The sequence below is a fragment of the Schistocerca piceifrons genome, chromosome 5 (genome assembly GCF_021461385.2).
Source record: "Schistocerca piceifrons isolate TAMUIC-IGC-003096 chromosome 5, iqSchPice1.1, whole genome shotgun sequence".
Classification (NCBI taxonomy): Eukaryota; Metazoa; Arthropoda; class Insecta; order Orthoptera; family Acrididae; genus Schistocerca; species Schistocerca piceifrons.
Window position 1 is genome coordinate 688,832,858 of NC_060142.1, and position 20,910 is coordinate 688,853,767.

Consider the following 20,910-nt stretch of genomic DNA (forward strand, 5'->3'; position numbering starts at 1 on the left):
GATAGTACTGTTATCAGCGGATCGTATTATTGATATCCTTTCACTTTGAATTTTAATATCACTCTTGAACTTTTATTTTATTTTCATCATTGCTTCTTCGATGTACAGATTGAACTGCAATGGCAAAAGATAGCATCCAGGTCTTACACCCTCTTTAATCCGAGCATTTCGTTCGTGGTCGTCCATATTTCCTCATGACTATTGCACATAGTATGTATTACCCCTCTCTCCCTATAACGTATCCCAATTTTTCTCAGAATTACGAAAATCTTGCACCATTTTACTTTGTCGAACGCTTTTTCCACGTCGACAAATCCAATGAACGTGTCTTGATTGTTCTTTAGTGTTGCTTCCATTATCAATGGGCAAGGTTAGAATTACCTCTTTGTTTCCTTTACCTTTCCTAAATCCTAACTGATTATCATCCAGCGCATCCTCAATTTTCTTTTCCATTCTTCTGTATATTATTCTCGTCAGCAAGTAGGATGCATGAGCTGTTAATATGGTTGTACGATAATTCTCATTCTTGTCAGTTTTTGAAGTCTTTGGAATTGTGTGGATGATATTTTTCTGAAAGTCAAATGGTATGTCGCCAGACTGATACATTCTACACTCCAACGGGAATAGCAGTTGTGTTGTGACTTCCCCCAATGACTTTATGAATTCTGATGGCATGTTATCTATCCCTTCTGTCTTAATTGATCTTAAGTCATTCAAAGCTCTCTTAAATTGAGATACTAGTACTGGATCCCCTCTCTCTTCTAAATCGACTCCTGTCTCTTCTTCTATCACATCAGACCCTTTGCTGTGGCCGCACACTTCGGACGCCGTAGCGCCTACTGCATCGGCACCCCACTTTACGTCGAACCATCACCGGATGCCTGCATCACACGCTGTATATTCGCCAAGAAAGCCTACGTCGTCTGTGCTGCCTAAACAAAGACTTACCGGAGGGCACAACACAACACAGCACCAGGTCTCCACCAACAGCCACCAGGGACCGCTACCAGTTAGCGGAGCCCGCAGAACAACTTCACCAGAGGTCGCAGCTAGCCTAGGAACCACTTCGCTAAACCAGGAACGTGATCGCAAATAGTTCCGGCAGATACATCCGCCAATGGGCTTCATAGAGACGTCCATTTCTCTTCAACTGTACTACCTACTGAGCTATTCCTTAATGCTGTATCTACAGCCTACCGGCAAAAGGCATTTAGACTCACCGCTCGGAAGGACACAGAGCTGCCGCCCCCGGCAGTCACGGCCAGACGCCTCTTCTAGCTGGTCGTTCTCTTGGTGTAGACGACGAACCTCTTGGCGTTGTAGAACCGTTTGTGTTCGCTTCCCATGAAGAAACGGGTCTTTTATTGTTATTTGATATTTTGTATTTGTGAAGGTCCGCGGTTGGCCTCAAGTTCTTTTGGATATTGTATTATTGTTTCGTTTTGGTAAGTGCAATAAACTATTTTCGGACTTGTGTTTTCCACGTTTCTATTCTGCTAGCGCAGATTCTTCATCTTCCCCCTCATAGAGGCATTCATTGTACTCCTTCCACCTATCCGATCTCTCCTCTGCATTTAACAGTGAATTTCCCGTTGCACTCTCAATGTTGCCACCCTTGCTTTTAATTTCACTGAAGGATGTATTGACTTTTCTATATGCTGAGTGAGTCCTTCCGGCAATCATTTCTTTTTCAAATTTGTCACATTTTTCATGCAGCCATTTGGTCTTAGCTTCCCTGTACTTCCTATTTATTCCATTTCTAAGAGAATTTTATTTCTGTATTGCCTAATTTCCCTGAACATTTTCTCACTTTCTTCTTTCACCGATTAACTGAAGTATTTCTTCCCTTACCTTTGGGTATTCGCAGTTACCTTCTATGTACCGACGTTTCTCCTTCCATCTTCTGTGATTACACATTTTAGAGATGTCCATTCCTCTTCAACTCTTCTACCTACTGAGCTATTCCTTATTGCTGTATCTGTAACCTTAGATAACTTCAAATTTACCTCGTCATTCCTTAATACTTCCGTATCCCTCTTCTTTGCGTATTGTTCTTTCTGACTAATGTCTTAAACTTCAGCCTACTCTTCATCACTACTATATTGTGAGCTGAATCTATATCTGCTCCTTGGTACGCCATAAAATCCAGTATCTGATTTCGCAATCTCTCTCTGACCATCATGTGACGTAAATGTAATGTTCTTGTATCACCCGGCCTTTTCCAAGTATACCTACTGCTCTTGTGATTTTTGAACAGATTATTCGCTATTACGAACTCAAATTTGTTACAGAACTCTTTCTCTTCCCTCATTCATTGTCCCAAGCCCAAATTCTCCTGTAAACCTTTCTTCTACTCCTTCCTGTACAACTGCAATTCCAGGCCCCCATGACTTACTTACTGCATTACCTTTTCAATATCCTCAGATACTTTCTCTATCTCTTCTTCTTCTTCAGCTTGCGACTTAGGTATTTATACCTAAACTATCGTTATTGGTGTTGGTTTTTGCTGATTCTGATAAGACGAAACCTATCACTGAATCGTTCACAGGAAGAGACACTCTGCTCTACCTTCCTATTCATAACGAATCCTACTCCTTCACATCCTACGCCATACAATGTGTAACAGAGACATTGGACAGCATGAGTCAGTGCCAGTACTTCACAACATTGGATTTGTGTAGTGGCTACCACCAACTGAAAGTGACACAGGTTGACCGACCGAAAACGGAATTCTCAGCGCCGGCTGGACGTTTTACGTTTCGTCGCATACCTTTTGGACTTGGCAACCTTGTATTCAGAAGTTATGCCAGAAAATTTGGAGGAGTTGCGCGAAGTCTGCACGCAGCCCAGTTAACGTTGAGTTTAGAGAAATGTCATTTTGTATTTGCAAGAAGTTCGTTTTTTGGGTCACATTGTAGGGCAGAATGGAATAATTACCTATCCACAACTAGTTGAGGCTGTTTAAAATGTTCCAACACTTACCAGGGTAATGGAATTTAAATTTTACTTGGGCATCACGAATTTTTACCTTAGGTATATTCCGAAATTAGTAAAAATTACAATCTCCCTCACGCAGATGCTACGGAAAGCAGTGAAGTTTCATAGGACAGCTGAGCGTGGTGCGGCGCTCCAGAAGTTATAAGATCTTTTGACATACTATCTCGTTTTGGTCTATATGGATGTTTGAAAACCGTTCAGTCTCTCTTGTAATTAGAGCGATTTTGCGCCAGTAGTTATTTTGTATATAGATGTACAGGAGCACCCTACTGCGTTCGCTTCACGGCAGCTCAATAATCCTGAACGAAATTATTCCACTACAGAGAAGGAAATGCTCACAGTGATTTTTGGACCTGGGTACTTTCGTTGTTACCTGTATGGTAGGCGATTTAAAGTGGCGACTGATCACACAGAGCTTAAGTGGGTTTTAGGACTTACAGACCAATGAGTAGGTTGTCGAGATAGGCCGTGCATTCAAGCGATTTCGATAACAAGGCAGTACACAGGATGGGAACGTGGCATGCTAACGCGGATTGATTCAATCGTATGGTATGGCTATGGAGCACGCAGGCATTGACGTAAGTGAATGGAGGACAGCACTGAGTGCTGACTCGAGCTGTCGGTGGTTTGCTAAATAACAGCAGTTTTGCACGGATAACTGAGTATTATATCGAACGATGTGAAACGGGCCATGGTTAGTGTTGCTCTAGAGCCCACGTGACGAAGCATTGAGGCAAGCCAATGATTCTATTTTAGTGGGACAAAGAGCAAGGGAGAGAAGGGTAGCGTAGAACTATTGCGGGATGACGCATATGCAGGATGTGGACCATTACGCGAAAAAATTTGTTTCGTATACTCAAAGAGCAGAACTTAACAGCAGAAAATTAAAGTACGGCTCTTTACCGTAGGGTTGGAAATTCTACGACCCATAGGACAAAGAACATCAAGGAATCCTCAAGTATTACGCATTATTCACCATGTTTCTCGTTACGTTCCCATGGTAGTTTTACCGAACCAGCATGCCACGACGGTATATGAAATAGGATAATATGACGGGTCACCAATATATCCTAAGACCTAGAGCAGGGACACGGACTGACACTAGGATTTTCTTTCCTCCCAGGACGCACGTTCCTACTCCGGGACGAGAGCAGATGGAAGCAGCATCTGGGAGCACATTCAGCCTATGGAGGAGAGATGGACCATAGAGTCTTTCTTATGTGTTAGGACAATTGTACTACGGGTGTGTGGCCGAGGAAATAAAGGTACGTCCTCTGTCGGGAGATGATTATGTCGGATGGCCAGTGGATATTAAGCGTAAATTGCAACAATTTGGCACTCGTGAACCTTATTCGGAGACTGGAAGAAAGGTTAGGGAAATTGCACGGAATATCGCATCATCAGTCAGGGCATAACGGCACACAAGGGAAGTATCGTCTCTTGCGATTAGAGTTTGCAAAGCTACAGGTGCAGCTCCGACAGATTAAGGGTCCTAAAGACAGTATTTGGTACAACCGAAGCGGATGACATAGCTAACGCCAAGAAGGCATTACAGGAAGTGCGGAAGGAGACAGAAAGCAACGTGGAGGCAGTGAACTTGCACGAAATACAGTTCGCCAATTTGGAAAGGAATGTGCTGAATAACGCTCGGCAGCTCCGTGATTTGGCCGCTGCTCTAATTTCGCACATTAGGCCATCTGCCGAAACCACCAGTCAGGACTTGCGTGTAACTGTTGATCGCTTGAACAGTGAGATTCTTCAGGCTTTCCGCGCGATCTAATGACATCTTGGATTGTCGGGTGTTCTGCAGGATATCAGCGTCGTACTTGCATGATATTTCGGTAGCGTAACTCGTTACCTTCATCAGGTACGACTTGAGACTCTGTCAGAACACCCTACAACCCAAGCTGTCGCTTGAACGATATTCATGCACAGTTAGTGACTGTCGCATAGCTACGGAGTCTTGCTGACGGTTTGACGGATGCTCGTGTTGAAACTGCGGAGTTGCATGAACCACTCTTCTACGAGATTCACATATGCGCATACCCAGTAGCGTCGGAGTCTGCGGAAGTACGTCCGACTAAAGGAAGTAACCGTGTAAATATTCTACACATGCAGTATTGGTAGAGGGTTCAAAACCACGTAAATGGAGTCAAGTGCAAACAGATGAGGGGATGCATTCTTTCCGTAGAAGGGGGGATTGTAGAGGGTCGAATAATTAGAGCGATTAAATTATTTAGAGGTAGGAGTTTTACATTTATTAAATTAGTTAGAATGTGAAGAAATACTTGGAACCATTAGTCATGTGTCTGTTACATTCCGTTGCTCAGCTCGGTGGTATGGTACCGTGATACAAGTGAGTTGGCACAGCACCGAGTTAAGCAACACAAAAGAGAACAGCAGAGAACATGACAAGAAGCAGCTTGCCACACGCCGGTTACCAAATCGGGTCATTTACGCCAGTCTAGCAACACTAGAATATTCCACCCACCCACTGGGGAGGAAGAACCCTAAACAGCAGCGGCGGAAATTCGTATTAAAGGACCGACAGCCAGCTCCTAGTCATGAGATGTTGGAGCGACTCAGCGCCTCCACAAGTTCGGAGACGTCAGTGCAATCGCAGCCGTGGTAAAAGTCGTACTGCAGGTTGCCGCCTAGTAGGCGCCAGAGCAACGCCGGCACTGTAGCCAGCTCTGTCACTATAACGAGACGCCGTCAGCAGCCAGCCGCATGTGACAGGAGTCACCTCCTACGGTGCGTTGTGGTTACGCGTTGTCACCAGCGCCCTGGGACAGCCCCCCAAAATCAAAGTGACAGAGACTGAAGCCGGGGACTGCGGCCCGCCGACGTCAGACAACAGCCGCCTGGGATGGTCGCTGAGACAGGGTAATTACTTGTCCCACCGCCGCCGCCACCCCCCCCCCCCCCCCAGCCGCGATCACAGCAGAGGCCTGCGGCGCGTGGTTCCAGCTGCCGTGGTATGACGTAGCAAGGCTGAAGCGCCGCTGTCGAGAAAGCAGATTTAATTTACGCCAGCGCAGCTATAGGCACAGCAGCAGGCGCACGTGTGAGCGTCCGACGGCCAACTTTTATCACTGCCGACAATATTACGAGCGGAAGCAAGCCTCGCCCAGTCGATCAACAGCCAATGCATTGTAGCTGACCAATAAATGTTGTTATTCTGTCATCAAGAGTCATCCGTGTACACACTCCCATCATCCTCTTCCTCGCGCCCAGCACAGAACCCTCGTTCGAATCCAGCGTCAGACAGTGGATTGCCGTGCCTGAGTACATATCTTTAGTCACTGCTAAGCGGCATTTGAGTTGGTGTAAAGAGCGACACAAGTGGACAGTGGATGACAGCAAATGTATTTCTTGAATGTCACTACGCCCTGTGTCTGTCCGATGGACAGGTTTCTGTGTGGCGAATTCCTAGAAAACTTTAGCTGCCATTATTGTCGTGCCAACAGGGTAGTACAGACGGGGGTTGTGTTGCATTTATTTATTTCATTTATTTATTTATTTCATTAACTGTGCATAGTAACCCACCGCCTTGAACTGTAAGGTGGGTCCGATGCTTCTGAATATCACAGCAAAGACCTCTCATTGTTACAAACTTATTGGTATACAGTTGTTAATGCTTTTTTAAATAATATAAAGAACGTAATATATAAAGATTTCTCTGGGGTTACGGCGAATTGAATTCTTAACAATTGTTAAAATGATTCCATATACACTCCTGGAAATGGAAAAAAGAACACATTGACACCGGTGTGTCAGACCCACCATACTTGCTCCGGACACTGCGAGAGGGCTGTGCAAGCAATGATCACACGCACGGCACAGCGGACACACCAGGAACCGCGGTGTTGGCTGTCGAATGGCGCTAGCTGCGCAGCATTTATGCACCGCCGCCGTCAGTGTCAGCCAGTTTGCCGTGACATACGGAGCTCCATCGCAGTCTTTAACACTGGTAGCATGCCGCGACAGCGTGGACGTGAACCGTATGTGCAGTTGACGGACTTTGAGCGAGGGCGTATAGTGGGCATGCGGGAGGCCGGGTGGACGTACCGCCGAATTGCTCAACACGTGGGGCGTGAGGTCTCCACAGTACATCGATGTTGTCGCCAGTGGTCGGCGGAAGGTGCACGTGCCCGTTGACCTGGGACCGGACCGCAGCGACGCACGGATGCACGCCAAGACCGTAGGATCCTACGCAGTGCCGTAGGGGACCGCACCGCCATTTCCCAGCAAATTAGGGACACTGTTGCTCCTGGGGTATCGGCGAGGACCATTCGCAACCGTCTCCATGAAGCTGGGCTACGGTCCCGCACACCGTTAGGCCATCTTCCGCTCACGCCCCAACATCGTGCAGCCCGCCTCCAGTGGTGTCGCGACAGGCGTGAATGGAGGGACGAATGGAGACGTGTCGTCTTCAGCGATGAGAGTCGCTTCTGCCTTGGTGCCAATGATGGTCGTATGAGTGTTTGGCGCCGTGCAGGTGAGCGCCACAATCAGGACTGCATACGACCGAGGCACACAGGGCCAACACCCGGCATCATGGTGTGGGGAGAGATCTCCTACACTGGCCGTACACCACTGGTGATCGTCGAGGGGACACTGAATAGTGCACGGTACATCCAAACCGTCATCGAACCCATCGTTCTACCATTCCTAGACCGGCAAGGGAACTTGCTGTTCCAGCAGGACAATGCACGTCCGCATGTATCCCGTGCCACCCAACGTGCTCTAGAAGGTGTAAGTCAACTACCCTGGCCAGCAAGATCTCCGGATCTGTCCCCCATTGAGCATGTTTGGAACTGGATGAAGCGTCGTCTCACGCGGTCTGCGCGTCCAGCACGAACGCTGGTCCAACTGAGGCGCCAGGTGGAAATGGCATGGCAAGCCGTTCCACAGGACTACATCCAGCATCTCTACGATCGTCTCCATGGGAGAATAGCAGCCTGCATTGCTGCGAAAGGTGGATATACACTGTACTAGTGCCGACATTGTGCATGCTCTGTTGCCTGTGTCTATGTGCCTGTGGTTCTGTCAGTGTGATCATGTGATGTATCTGACCCCAGGAATGTGTCAATAAAGTTTCCCCTTCCTGGGACAATGAATTCACGGTGTTCTTATTTCAATTTCCAGGAGTGTAATTTGTTACTAACTAGTTGATGAGAATATAATTTACATAATGCAAATGTCAAAGAAAAATTTTAAAAATAAAATGTAATACATTGAGTGTGGTGAAAATAATTTGCAGTATGTAGAGGGAAGTGATATGCTGTATTTGTATGTGTAATATAGTCTACGTAGCATGTTGATTGACAAAGACCTATTTCTACCTGTTTCGGTGCAACCTCGGGCTATTCTCATCTGAAATGGTTTGTGCTAAAGTATGTTTACACAGATTATAAAGATTAAATACTGATTGAGCACTTCATTCATGGAATACATAAATCTTAGCTGCACAGTCTTGCTCAAAAGTATCTGAACGACCGGAATTGCATTTCGCCTGATTCGCATGCAACCCGCATAACTCAGCTGTCTAGCAGGAACTCTAATCACTCCTCGGTACAGTCGTTTGACTATTGAAAATGGTTCCAACAAGTCACCACTAGAAAACCCTGTTCTGTATCGCAATAACTCAAGATGTAAAGCAATACCACGATACTACAAATATCAGGGAACACCTTATCACAGATAAGACTGTCCTTAAGGCTTGTAAGCTCACATTTATTACAATAAATAACATACCTGAAATGTTACCACTCTCATTATTACGTCAGACAGGCAATGAACGTAGTAAGTTCCTCGTATTCACGATATCCTCTTCAAAGTAACATACCGTACTTATTATTTAACACAAAATGACATTAACAATTTAAGTTATTCACGAGCAGCTAATTGAGAATATGTATGAGCTTGAAATGACACGAAGAACCGTCTCGCTCTGCATATGGATTCAAACTCAGATCATGTAGATTAAACAAAGATTTCGTGACTGACGGAAACAAACAGTCATTCCTGATTAGGCACACAGAGAGTGATACACCTCGATTTCATACAGTATAAATTAGCAAATATCAACTTTAAATTACATAACGCAAACGTTTTCGGACGCGAATTCGTACCCAGCATCTATTGTCCCTGTTAAGGAACTACGAGAGACGTTAAATATTGCTTCTTCACAAGTAACGTACTTGAGATGCCGTGAGGTAAAGTTTTACGATGGATAGGGATTCGAACCCAGAACATAATCGGATTGATATCGAAGCACAATCAACTGTGACATATCGCATTTACTCGGCAGTAGTTAGATGTTATAACTGAAATGACGTGACGAAACATTAATTTTTTCCTTCCCAGGACTCCAACCCGGCATCTACCGCTGTCATATTCTAGAGAAAACGATCGTTAAATATGGGTTTGTTGCACCAGCAGCGATATATGAGCTTGTTTGAACTAGAAATCATATGACGAAGAGTTCAGTGCTGAATGGGAATAGAGCTCCACACATATCGTTGATGACTACACAGAAAGAGATGTCAGCTACCGAATTTTTCTCCACCATTAGTGGCGGGCCAGGATTCGAAACCCACTCACGTGCAATATGTGCATATGTTGAGGAATCTGCAGTTTTGAACAAACAACAATTTGTAGCCAGGCTGAATTGTCACGAAGGGATCAAATTCCGCGTAAAGGGTGATCTGAGTTGCATTCGCAGTTCAAAACCAATTTTATTGACATACAGAAGCTCAAATAAAAAATGGAATTAATGTCCTGTGATCCTACATAGCGGTTGTTTCTTCACTAGAAATAAATAACTAGTATAAGAAAGGTTACTGGTGATAGTTTCTGCAAGTCGCCACTCCAAACTTTATTGTGGTTCAATCTAACGTCTACTTGGTGAAGAAGGAATATCATCTTTAATGTGAATTTCAGACCACAGTGCCATTGTATCTTCTTCACTTGGTGTAGCCAGAAGAGAAACGAATCTGTCTCTCCCTATCTAAAATCATTGACAGAAGTCGGAATCGAACCCAAACCACAGGTATATGAACCTATCATCAATCCAACAGACCACGAAATCCTCTTCTCTGTTATTAATTTTTGCTGTCATAACGTTGTTGAGCCACACTGGATGAGAATTCTGACACACAGGCCCCCTGCAGTAATTTGTAGCATCTTCAGTAAATTCATTTACTTGGTTGACCGAATCACAATGAACTAGCTGCCTAGGCTACCCAGTGTATACATTCGACTCTACTTCGTAATCACCGAAATAAAATCACGTAACTGCCACTTACACAGAACTGACACCTACACAGAACTGCCAACGGTGTAGAATGCAGAAATTTAAACAGGAGCTAATCTATTGCGCTATCTGTTTGTTGAAAACGTCGTGCTCTAACTGTTTGTGTCTCAGAAGTCTAGACGCAGCCATATGCATTATCTCACAGCACTGTGGAATGCAGAAGTTCTGTAGGGGTAGTTGTTGAGTTCTGGAGGTGCAGCAGCTACATGTAAGCTAGTAATGGAATGGTAAGTATCGTGTGCTGTAGAAAAGATGTAGGGAGTTCGAGTACATTCATTGCAAAAATTTTTAAAACGCAATTCTGCTGTCTGCTGAAGTTATCAATGTAGTGGAACTTTGAACATAATTCCCTTCACTTCTCATCCCAAAATAGTCACATGTGGAAAAAGGGGTAACTTCCGCGACATTTTGTACTTCTCAGGTTTAATAGACAGCCAGGCAGCAGATGCCTCTCGAAACTTTTGTATTATGTACGGGGAGAGCGCATCGTGCCAAAATACATCAGAACAGTACTTTCTACATTAGGTGTCGTGTGATAGTGGCATTTTGTCCTTCTTAAAACTTTGATTGACAGATTTAACTCAGAACAAGTTTTCTACGCCCATGAAATCAATAAACTGCATGTGCATTGTCAGACTGTTAGAGATAACATCAGGGAATTCACATACAGCGTTGATGATTAATTTCACTCTTATGTTTACTATTGTTTTAACAACACTAAAGGAAATCTCATGAAAATTGTGCACTGTATTATAAGAAATGAAATAAAACTACCCACGACAACCTTACGACGAAAGTCTGCTTTATTACAACTGAGTATCTGTACACAAGCGTGCCTCTATCAACACAAATTGGGTCTGTGTGTAATTGGTATGCTGTGTCATACTCAAGGGGTATATAAATGTGACATTTCGCCGGTCGATGTGGCCGTGTGGTTCTACGAGCTTCAGTCTGGAACCGCGTGACCGCTACGGTCGCAAGTTCGAATCCTGCCTCGGGCATGGATGTGTGTGATGTCCTTAGGTTTGTTAGGTTTAAGTAGTTCTAAGTTCTAGGGGACTGATGACCTCAGATGTTAAGTCCCATAGTGCCCAGAGCCATTTGAACCTTTTTTGTGACATTTCATAAATAAAGTTATGTATTCCTAGAAACCCAAAATTTGCTTGTCAGCAGCGGAAAGAGGTGTTCACTGTGGTGCAGCATTGTAAGTTTTTCACCGTTGCACTATGAGCTAAAAGTATTTTCTTGCAATTTCCTTATCGATGTTTGATCTGACTGCTAGTAGCTCTTCCCCAGATGGGATAAATGTTACAATCAGTGAGACTGGAACTACAACCCACAACAGACGCTTTTTTACAGCTCAGCACGTTACCACAGAGCTGGCAAAGAGGCACATGTCTTAGTTTCCTCTTACGAGGCCAACAGTGGCTAGAACTCATAAACCGCTATTTAAAGGATGAAAAAAAATGGTTCAAATGGCTCTGAGCACTAGGGGACTCAACTGCTGAGGTCATTAGTCCCCTACTACTTAGAACTAGTTAAACCTAACTAACCTAAGGACATCACAAGCATCCATGCCCGAGGCAGGATTCGAACCTGCGACTGTAGCGGTCTTGCGGTTCCAGACTGCAGCGCCTTTAACCCCACAGCCACTTCGGCCGGCATTTAAAGGATGAGATTAGTTGCGATTTACACGTGCAACGACTTTACTGGGCTGAAAACCGTAAATTTACACTCTTTTGTGACACCTCAAGCGATAATAACTCAGATTATTCAATGGAAATGACAGGTAAAATCAAGTGAACTTTTAGGCTTAATTCCGTGCACACCAGGAAGTAACTCGTCGAGAACAGAGTTGCCAAACATACCTTGCCCTGTTGCCAAATCTCAGTTACAGAACCAGCAGGAAGAAGACCAACCGATGTGATCCTACAGCGGGCTGGGAAGTGACCGTAACTGGTGTCTCCAAGTCCCACCTGCTACGGCCTGGAATACGTAATGCGTCTGATTCGCATTTCTATAACTACGTTTAGGGACTGGAACGTAGTGACCAATAATACTCAGAACTGACTGCAAACCAAGCATCATAAATCAGTAACTCTCAGAGTTGTTTTTATATTCCTTTGTAAGTGTACTCAAAACTAAGAAACTCATTCACATACGTTTTCGTGCGTCGACGATAGTCGGGCACAACAAACAAATTAAAATAATAAAAAAATGTCTGCCTGTGTGTGTGTGTGTGTGTGTGTGTGTGTGTGTGTGTGTGTGTGTGTGTGTGTGACAGAGAGAGAGAGAGAAATTAAAGAGAATAAGGGAGAGAAAGTAAAAAATTGTTGTAAAGAAATTGAATCATGGGTATGTAAAGAAATCTTTCATTAAAATGACACGTTCCACATCATTACGAAATGTTGTATTCATGATCTATGGAACAAGAATTAATCTAATGTAATCTAATCTAATCTACTCATATCATATTGGTGACTAGCCATGAAGAGTCATGAATTACCGAAACTTTTGCCAATATCGGTAACAAAATCTAAACTTGAAAATAAAAGAGGACAATATTTGTAATAAATCGTGACTCCTATCAAGACCCTTTCGTCCCTGTTAAATAACCACAAAAGATGTCTGCTATACCTCCATTGTGAAGTAAGAAAGTGTGCATGCATTTAAAGATGAAGTGCATGATGTGAAGTTCTGTGACGGAGATACGAACCCAACACGTAATCGGATTGTTAAATGAGTAAAATCAAATGTTACGAATCGGTTTTTCTTACCAGCTGCTAGGTGTCTGAATCTAAAATAAGGATACAAACTTTTGTGCCTAAGCGACGATCGAACTGAACACCTACCGTGCTTCAACGAATATAGCTTAAGTATCAGTTGCTTACTCACCAACAGTAAGATGTGTGCGTGTTTGACCAGAAATAACGACACCTCTTGCGATTGTTGGCAACACATGAACGGACATTAAAAGTGCACGTTAATTTTCACTAGCACGCCGGTTTGCACCTGATGGGGCTTCAAATGAAATTATGAATATTTTTGAACTGGATCGGGATTCGGAATCACATACTTACCTTTGGAGGAGATGTAGAGAAGACTGCAGTTTTGGAAAAAGGAACGAGATGATTGAACCATACTGTTCCGAGAGATTCAGATCCTCGAAATAGGAGATGCGAATTCGAATCACGGTGCAGCATCAAATTTTTCAACGTCTCTAGCTCAATCAAGTACAAGTAAAATAAGAGCCCTGTTCCTTTAAATGGCTATCAGTTCATTAAATAAAATATAATTTTCTAATGTAAGTAAGTTTACTGGCGAGTGTATTTCTGTTTTTCATCATTTCCGCTATGTCATTTCCCAACGTAAACCGGCTCTGCCCAGTTGGTAATGAAGGAACGTGATGTTTAATGCGGATTCTGGATTATAACGTCTTTCTCTTGAGGTCACCAGACGTAAAGTAAATCTGTTTGTGCCTCTTAAATGTAAGTGCCAGATCCTACGTATTGCACCTGTGATAGTTCGTTGCACCAGACCATTGTGGCCACATTTCCCAGCCCTAGGAGTGTGCTGTAACGAATGATGTGCTTAGCTTACAAAATTAGTACCGGTGAAAAATATGCGAGTTTATTAAATGGTTCAGTAGAGCAAGCTTCTGACGCGGAGATTATGCTATTCTCATGTCAGCAGGATGTAAAGACTTTTCTAAGCATCATAGGCTCGATGTGAAGCCATTTTGAAAATTTCACAAATTCAACAACTTTCTTAGTTCGAGAAAATCCACTGTGAAGTGTAAGTTACTGGATAATTCCATTATTACCGTCATTATTACTATCATTTTCTCCATACCGCTGCTGGAAGACATGTACTTGAAGATCATTTAATGCTTTTTGGTCATTATGGAAGTAGTTGCCGAAGAACAGGTTCTTTCCCTGTATACGGAATCCTTTTCATGTTAATATCAAACATCAGCAATTACTCGTAGATTACATTAAAACTAAAGTAATTGATGAAGACTTCACTTGATAAAAAAACGCGCTGCCTTTCTTCATTTACTTGCGCCTAGAAAAAACTGTTAAGAATAAAAGACCTGCACCAACATCCAAAGCAGCGTTGTCGGAAGCAGTTCACGCTGCGTGGGGGTAGATGTCACAGAGTGACAGATTCTTCAGATAGCTTGTTGCCTCTGTTCCCAGGCGATTAAATGCAGTTGTAGAAGAGAATGGGAACTGAACGCTGTGCTGAGTCTACTGTGTTAACAGGAGGAAGACATTGTTTAAAGCAGATATTGGTTAATTTCAGCGTAACTTCAGTTCAGCGATTAAGGTTCTGTGAAAAAAGAAAAAATTTCTCCTATTTTAATTTTGATATTAAAATTTTAATGTAAAATACAGCGCAAATATTTGCATAACAATATGAAGATGTTTATTTCTGTCGACTTAACACCATGACGACAGACAAATTGGCGTCTCTGTGTATTTTGATTATAATTCGTTAGCCTTCTTGTACCTCGTTCTAATACCTCGTGGGAGCAGGCATAATATTTTGCTTTTTGAACACCGAGGAATAACACAAAAATATAGTAGATGGGAGGATACGAAGAAACAATCAGACTCATGGTTGGAGATCTAATACATCATTACAAGGCTAAACAAGAGGGAAACATTACGAAAGTAATGAATACGCTGGTTAGTTATTTGTATAGATCTGAAGATGAAAAAGCGCAGATCTGCCCAATGCCAGCATCTACACTTTAGTTTCTGCCTTAATGGGCATAATTTTTAGTTCCTTCTCTTCTGAATTTTCAAACGAATTGATTATTACGTGGCACGGAATAATTAGTTAACTGTGTTTCTTATAGCTTCCATTCGGACTAACATTTTTCTACATTATAGAGCAATTCATGAAATTCTACTTGCATGATCACTAGACTGCACATAGATGCAATCGATTTCGGCGTGCAAAGTGTTTGTCATCTTACTTTTCGTGATAGGCGGGCGTAGGACATTTTGTTGTACTGAAATAATCTTTTGTCACGAACTACCAAGGTAAGTGTTTTACTCGTATATATTTTGTGAGAAACTGTAATTGTGATGGAAGATTATACACCTGAATGTTTGACACAACTGGTAGGAGAAAACGCTGCAAACTAACCAAACCCCGCGCCTTCTCTCCATATCTTCCTATGACACAAGCACGGGATTCTCCTTGCATACCGGCCAGATGGTCGGTCAAGAAATCTCTAGCTGAAACATTGTTGAAACAAACTGTTATTACCAATACGACAAAAAGCGAAATATACTGTAGATTCGCTTGAATTACACTCATAGCTTCAGAACCGAGAGGAAAGGGGGCGATAAAAATTACGTCAACGTGTGCTTTCGGTCGCCAGAATTCATGTAAGCTAGTCTCGCGTTTTACCGCAAGATTACCGCCGTAGTTAAGAATGATGTGCTAAGACTGCAGACAAGACTTCCTCTGGGAAGTGCCGCAGTCTACAATGTTGCCAGATCGAGAATATTGCCGGACATAGGATTCTGAAAGAAGCACGACTGTATTCTCCACCTTACATGAACGACTCGGCGCTCAAATTTTTGGTCTAAGACCGTATTTACAGCACATATTGAATGCTGAAGACCCGAAGAATTAAAGAAACAAAAGTAATTTATGAGAGAAACGTTAACTATAGCGTTCGAAGTATTTATAGTATTGTATATGTGTGTGTAAACGCCTTCCAATGCCCACTCAACGAAGACAAAGATACACAGTCTAGATTAAATACGAGGTGCATTCAAGTTCTAAGGCCTCCGATTTTTTTCTAATTAACTACTCACCAGAAATCGATGAAACTGGCGTTAGTTCTCGACGTAATCGCCCTGCAGACGTACACATTTTTCACAACGCTGACGCCATGACTCCATGGCAGCGGCGAAGGCTTCTTTAGGAGTCTGTTTTGACCACTGGAAAATCGCTGAGGCAATAGCAGCACGGCTGGTGAATGTGCGGCCACGGAGACTGTCTTTCATTGTTGGAAAAAGCCAAAAGTCACTAGGAGTCAGGTCAGGTGAGTAGGGAGCATGAGGAATTACTTCAAAGTTGTTATCACGAAGAAACTGTTGCGTAACGTTAGCTCGATGTGCGGGTGCATTGTCTTGGTGAAACAGCACACGCACAGCCCTTCCCGGACGTTTTTGTTGCGGTGCAGGAAGGAATTTGTTCTTCAAAACATTTTCGTAGGATGCACCTGTTACCGTAGTGCCTTTTGGAATGCAATGGGTAAGGATTACGCCCTCGCTGTTCCAGAACATGGACACCATCACTTTTTCAGCACTGGCGCTTACCCGAAATTTTTTTGGTGGCGGTGAATCTGTGTGCTTCCATTGAGCTGACTGGCGCTTTGTTTCTGGATTGAAAAATGGCACCCACGTCTCACCCATTGTCACAACCGGCGAAAAGAAAGTCCCATTCACGCTGTCGTTGCGGGTCAACATTGCGTGGCAACATGCCACACGGGCAGCCATGTGGTCGTCTGTCAGCATTCGTGGCACCCACCTGGATGACACTTTTCGCATTTTCAGGTCGTCATGCGGGGTTGTGTGCACAGAACCCACAGAAATGCCAACTCTGGAGGCAATCTGTTCAACAGTCATTCGGCGATCCCCCAAAACAATTCTCTCCACTTTCTCCATCATGTCGTCAGACAGGCTTGTGCGACCCCGAGGTTGTTTCGGTTTGTTGTCACACGATGTTCTGCCTTCATTAAACTGTCGCACCCATGACCGCACTTTCGACACATCCATAACTCCATTACCACATATCTCCTTCAACTGTTGATGAATTGCAATTGGTTTCACACCATGCAAATTCAGAAAACGAATGATTGCACGCTGTTCAAGTAAGGAAAACGTCGCCATTTTAAGTATTTAAAACATTTCTCATTCTCGCCGCTGGCGGTAAAATTCCATCTACCGTACGGTGCTGCCACCTCTAGGACGTATTGACAATGAACGCGGCCTCATTTTAAAACATTGCGCATGTTTCTATCTCTTTCCAGTCTGGAGAAAAAAAATCGGAGGCCTTAGAACTTGAATGCACCTCGTATTATAAATGTGCCTCAGTTTGTGGATGAACTCAGACCTAGGTTCATAATCATTTTGAATATTTAGCAGTACTGTAACCATTGGTGTTAGACTCGTTTTCAACCAATGATTCCCACAGCTATAGGAACACTACTTGTGATACCTCTTAGACAAAATACTTACACAGTGCTGCCAGACGAAAAGATCAACCTGCCACAAACTGTGGGAAGTTTGTTTAACAGCCTTCGTACCTGGATAATGAGATTTTTCCTATATCTGTGAAAGTTACTGCTTAAGACAATTTAAGAAGAAACTAAATTCCTTCAGTTGCGACAACGTTTAAAGAATTCGTCTTAACGGCACTAAATCGTGGTTTATGAATCGTTTACCGGCCTTACTCTGCCCCATTTCGCTGGTTGGAAGGCAAAAGGTCATGTTGTTTTATTTAAATGGTTACAAAATCAGGTAAAACGAAGTGTAAGGTCCTACATTATAGAAGCGAATATTAAATTTGAACTAAAATTACGAAAATTTTGTACTTGGATAACTTAGAATGAAAATCTTTCTGTTTAATGCAAAGGAATTCAATTGATTTTCTAAAACATTATCTGGCATACACAACTTGAAACGGTCATGTCGACCAAATCATATGGAAGAACTGACAGCGATGTATATCGGAAGGCAGTAAGATCTCTTCCCTTTTGGTTTATCAGTACTCGACAGCCATTTCTAGGCGCATGTAACTGAAGAAAGGCAGTGCGTTATTGTTATCAAGTAACATCTTCATCAAGTACTTTAGTTTTAATGTAATCTACGAGTAATTGCTGATGTTTGATATTAACATGAAAAGGATTCCGTATACAGGGAAAGAACCTGTTCTTCGGCAACTACTTCTATAATGACCAAAAGGCATTAAATGATCTTCAAGCACATGTCTTCCAGCAGCGGTATGAAGAAAATGATAGTAATAATGACGGTAATCATCGAATTATCCGGTAACATTACACTTCACAGTGGATTTTCTCGAACTAAGAAACTTGTTGAATTTGTGAAAATTTTAAAATGCCTCCACATCGAGTCTAAGATGCCTGGAAAAGTCTTTACATCCTGCTGACATGAGAATAGCATAATCTCCGCGTCAGAAGCTTGCTTCTACTGAACCATTTCATAAACTCGCATATTTTTCACCGTTACTAATTTTGTAAGCTAAGCACGTCATTCGTTACAGCACACTCCTGGGGCAGGGAAATGCGGCCACAATGGTCTGGTACAACGAACTATCACAGGTGCAATGCGTAGGATCAGGCACTTACATTTAAGAGGCACAAACTGATTTACTTTACCTCTGGTGACCACAAGAGAAAGACGTTATAATCCAGAATCCGCATTAAACATCACGTTCCTTCATTACCAACTGGGCAGAGCCGCTTTACGTTGGGAAATGACATAGCGGAAACGATGGTAAACAGAAATACATTCGCCAGTAAACTTACTTACATTAGAAAATTTTATTTTATTTGATGAACCGATAGCCATTTAAAGGAACAGGGCTCTTATCTTACTTGTACTTGAATGAACTAGAGACGTTGAAAAATTTGCTGCTGGACCGTGATTCGAATTAGCATCTCCTCTTTCGAGGATCTGAATCTCTCGGAACAGTGTGGTTCAATCATTTCGTTCCTTTTCCCAAAACAGCCGTCTTCTCTACGTCTCCTCCAAAGGTAAGTAAGTGACTCCGAACCCTGATCCAGTTCAAAAATATTCATAATTTCATTTGAAGCCCTATCAGGTGCAAACCGGCGTGCTAGTGAAAACTAACGTGCACTTTTAATGTCCGTTCATGTGTTGCCAACAATCGCAAGAGGTGTCGTTATTTCTGGTCAAACACGCACACATCTTACTGTTGGTGAGTAAGCAACTGGTACTTAAGCTATATTCGTGGAAGCGCGGTAGGTGTGCAGTTCGATCGTCGCTTAGGCACAAAAGTTTGTATCCTTATTTTAGATTCAGACACCTAGCAGCTGGTAAGAAAAACCGATTCGTAACATTTGATTTTACTCATTTAACAATCCGATTACGTGTTGGGCTCGTATCTCCGTCACAGAACTTCACATCATGCACTTCATCTTTAAATGCATGCACACTTTCTTACTACAGAATGGAGGTATAGCACACATCTTTTGTGGTTATTTAACGGGGATGAAAGGGTCTTGATAGGAGTCACAGTTTATTACAAATATTGTCCTCTTTTATTTTCAAGTTTAGGTTTTGTTACCGGTATTGGCAAAAGTTTCGGTAATTCATGACTCTTCATGGCTAGTCACCAATATGATATGAGTAGATTGGATTAGATTACATTAGATTAATTCTTGTTCCATAGATCATGAATACAACATTTCATAATGATGTGGAACGTGTCATTTTAATGAAACATTTCTTTACATACTCATGATTCAATTTCTTTACAACAATTTTTTACTTTCTCTCCCTTATTCTCTTTTATTTCTCTCTCTCTCTGTCACACATACACACACACACACACACACACACACACACACACACACACACACACACACACACACACAGACATTTTTTTATTAATTTAATTTGTTTGTTGTGCCCGACTATCGGCGACGCACGAAAACGTATGTGAATGAGTTTCTTAGTTTTGAGTACACTTAGAAAGGAACATAAAAACAACTCTGAGAGTTACTGATTTATGATGCTTGGTTTGCAGTCAGTTCTGAGTATTATTAGTAACTACGTTCCAGTCCCTAAACGTAGTTACAGAAATGCGAATCAGACGCATTACGTATTCCAGGCCGTAGCAGGTGGGACTTGGAGACACCAGCTATGGTCACTTCCCAGCTCGCTGTAGGATCACATCGGTTCGTCTTCTTCCTGCTGGTTCTGTAACTGAGATTTGGCAACAGGGCAAGGTATGTTTGGCAACTCTGTTCTCGACGAGTTACTTCCTGGTGTGCACGGAATTAAGCCTAAAAGTTCACTTGATTTTACCTGTCATTTCCATTGAATAATCTGAGTTATTATCGCTTGAGGTGTCACAAAAGAGTGTAAATTTACGGTTTTCAGCCCAGTAAAGTCGTTGCACGTGTAAATCGCAACTAATCTCATCCTTTAAATAGCGGTTTACGAGTTCTAGCCACAGTTGGCCTGGTAAGAGGAAGCTAAGACATGTGCCTCTTTTGCCAGCTGTGTGGTGGATAGTTCGCCGGCGTACGGCGTGGAGGTAGGACGTAGTGTGGTGTGCGCTGCGCCGACTGTGCTTCCGCGTGGTAAGTCTCGCGCTTGCTGCAGCTTAAAGCTCTGTTTATCGAACGAGAAGTAATGAGTAGTATGCAGAGATGGCTCAACCAAGTCGAAAAGATACGTTGAAACGTACCTTTGATTCTCGATATGCCAGACCTAAGTCGTTTGAAGTAGAGAATTGGTTAGAAGAAGATGTAAAGCTCTCGTTTAATGATATAATCGGGATCCACCTGTCGATTG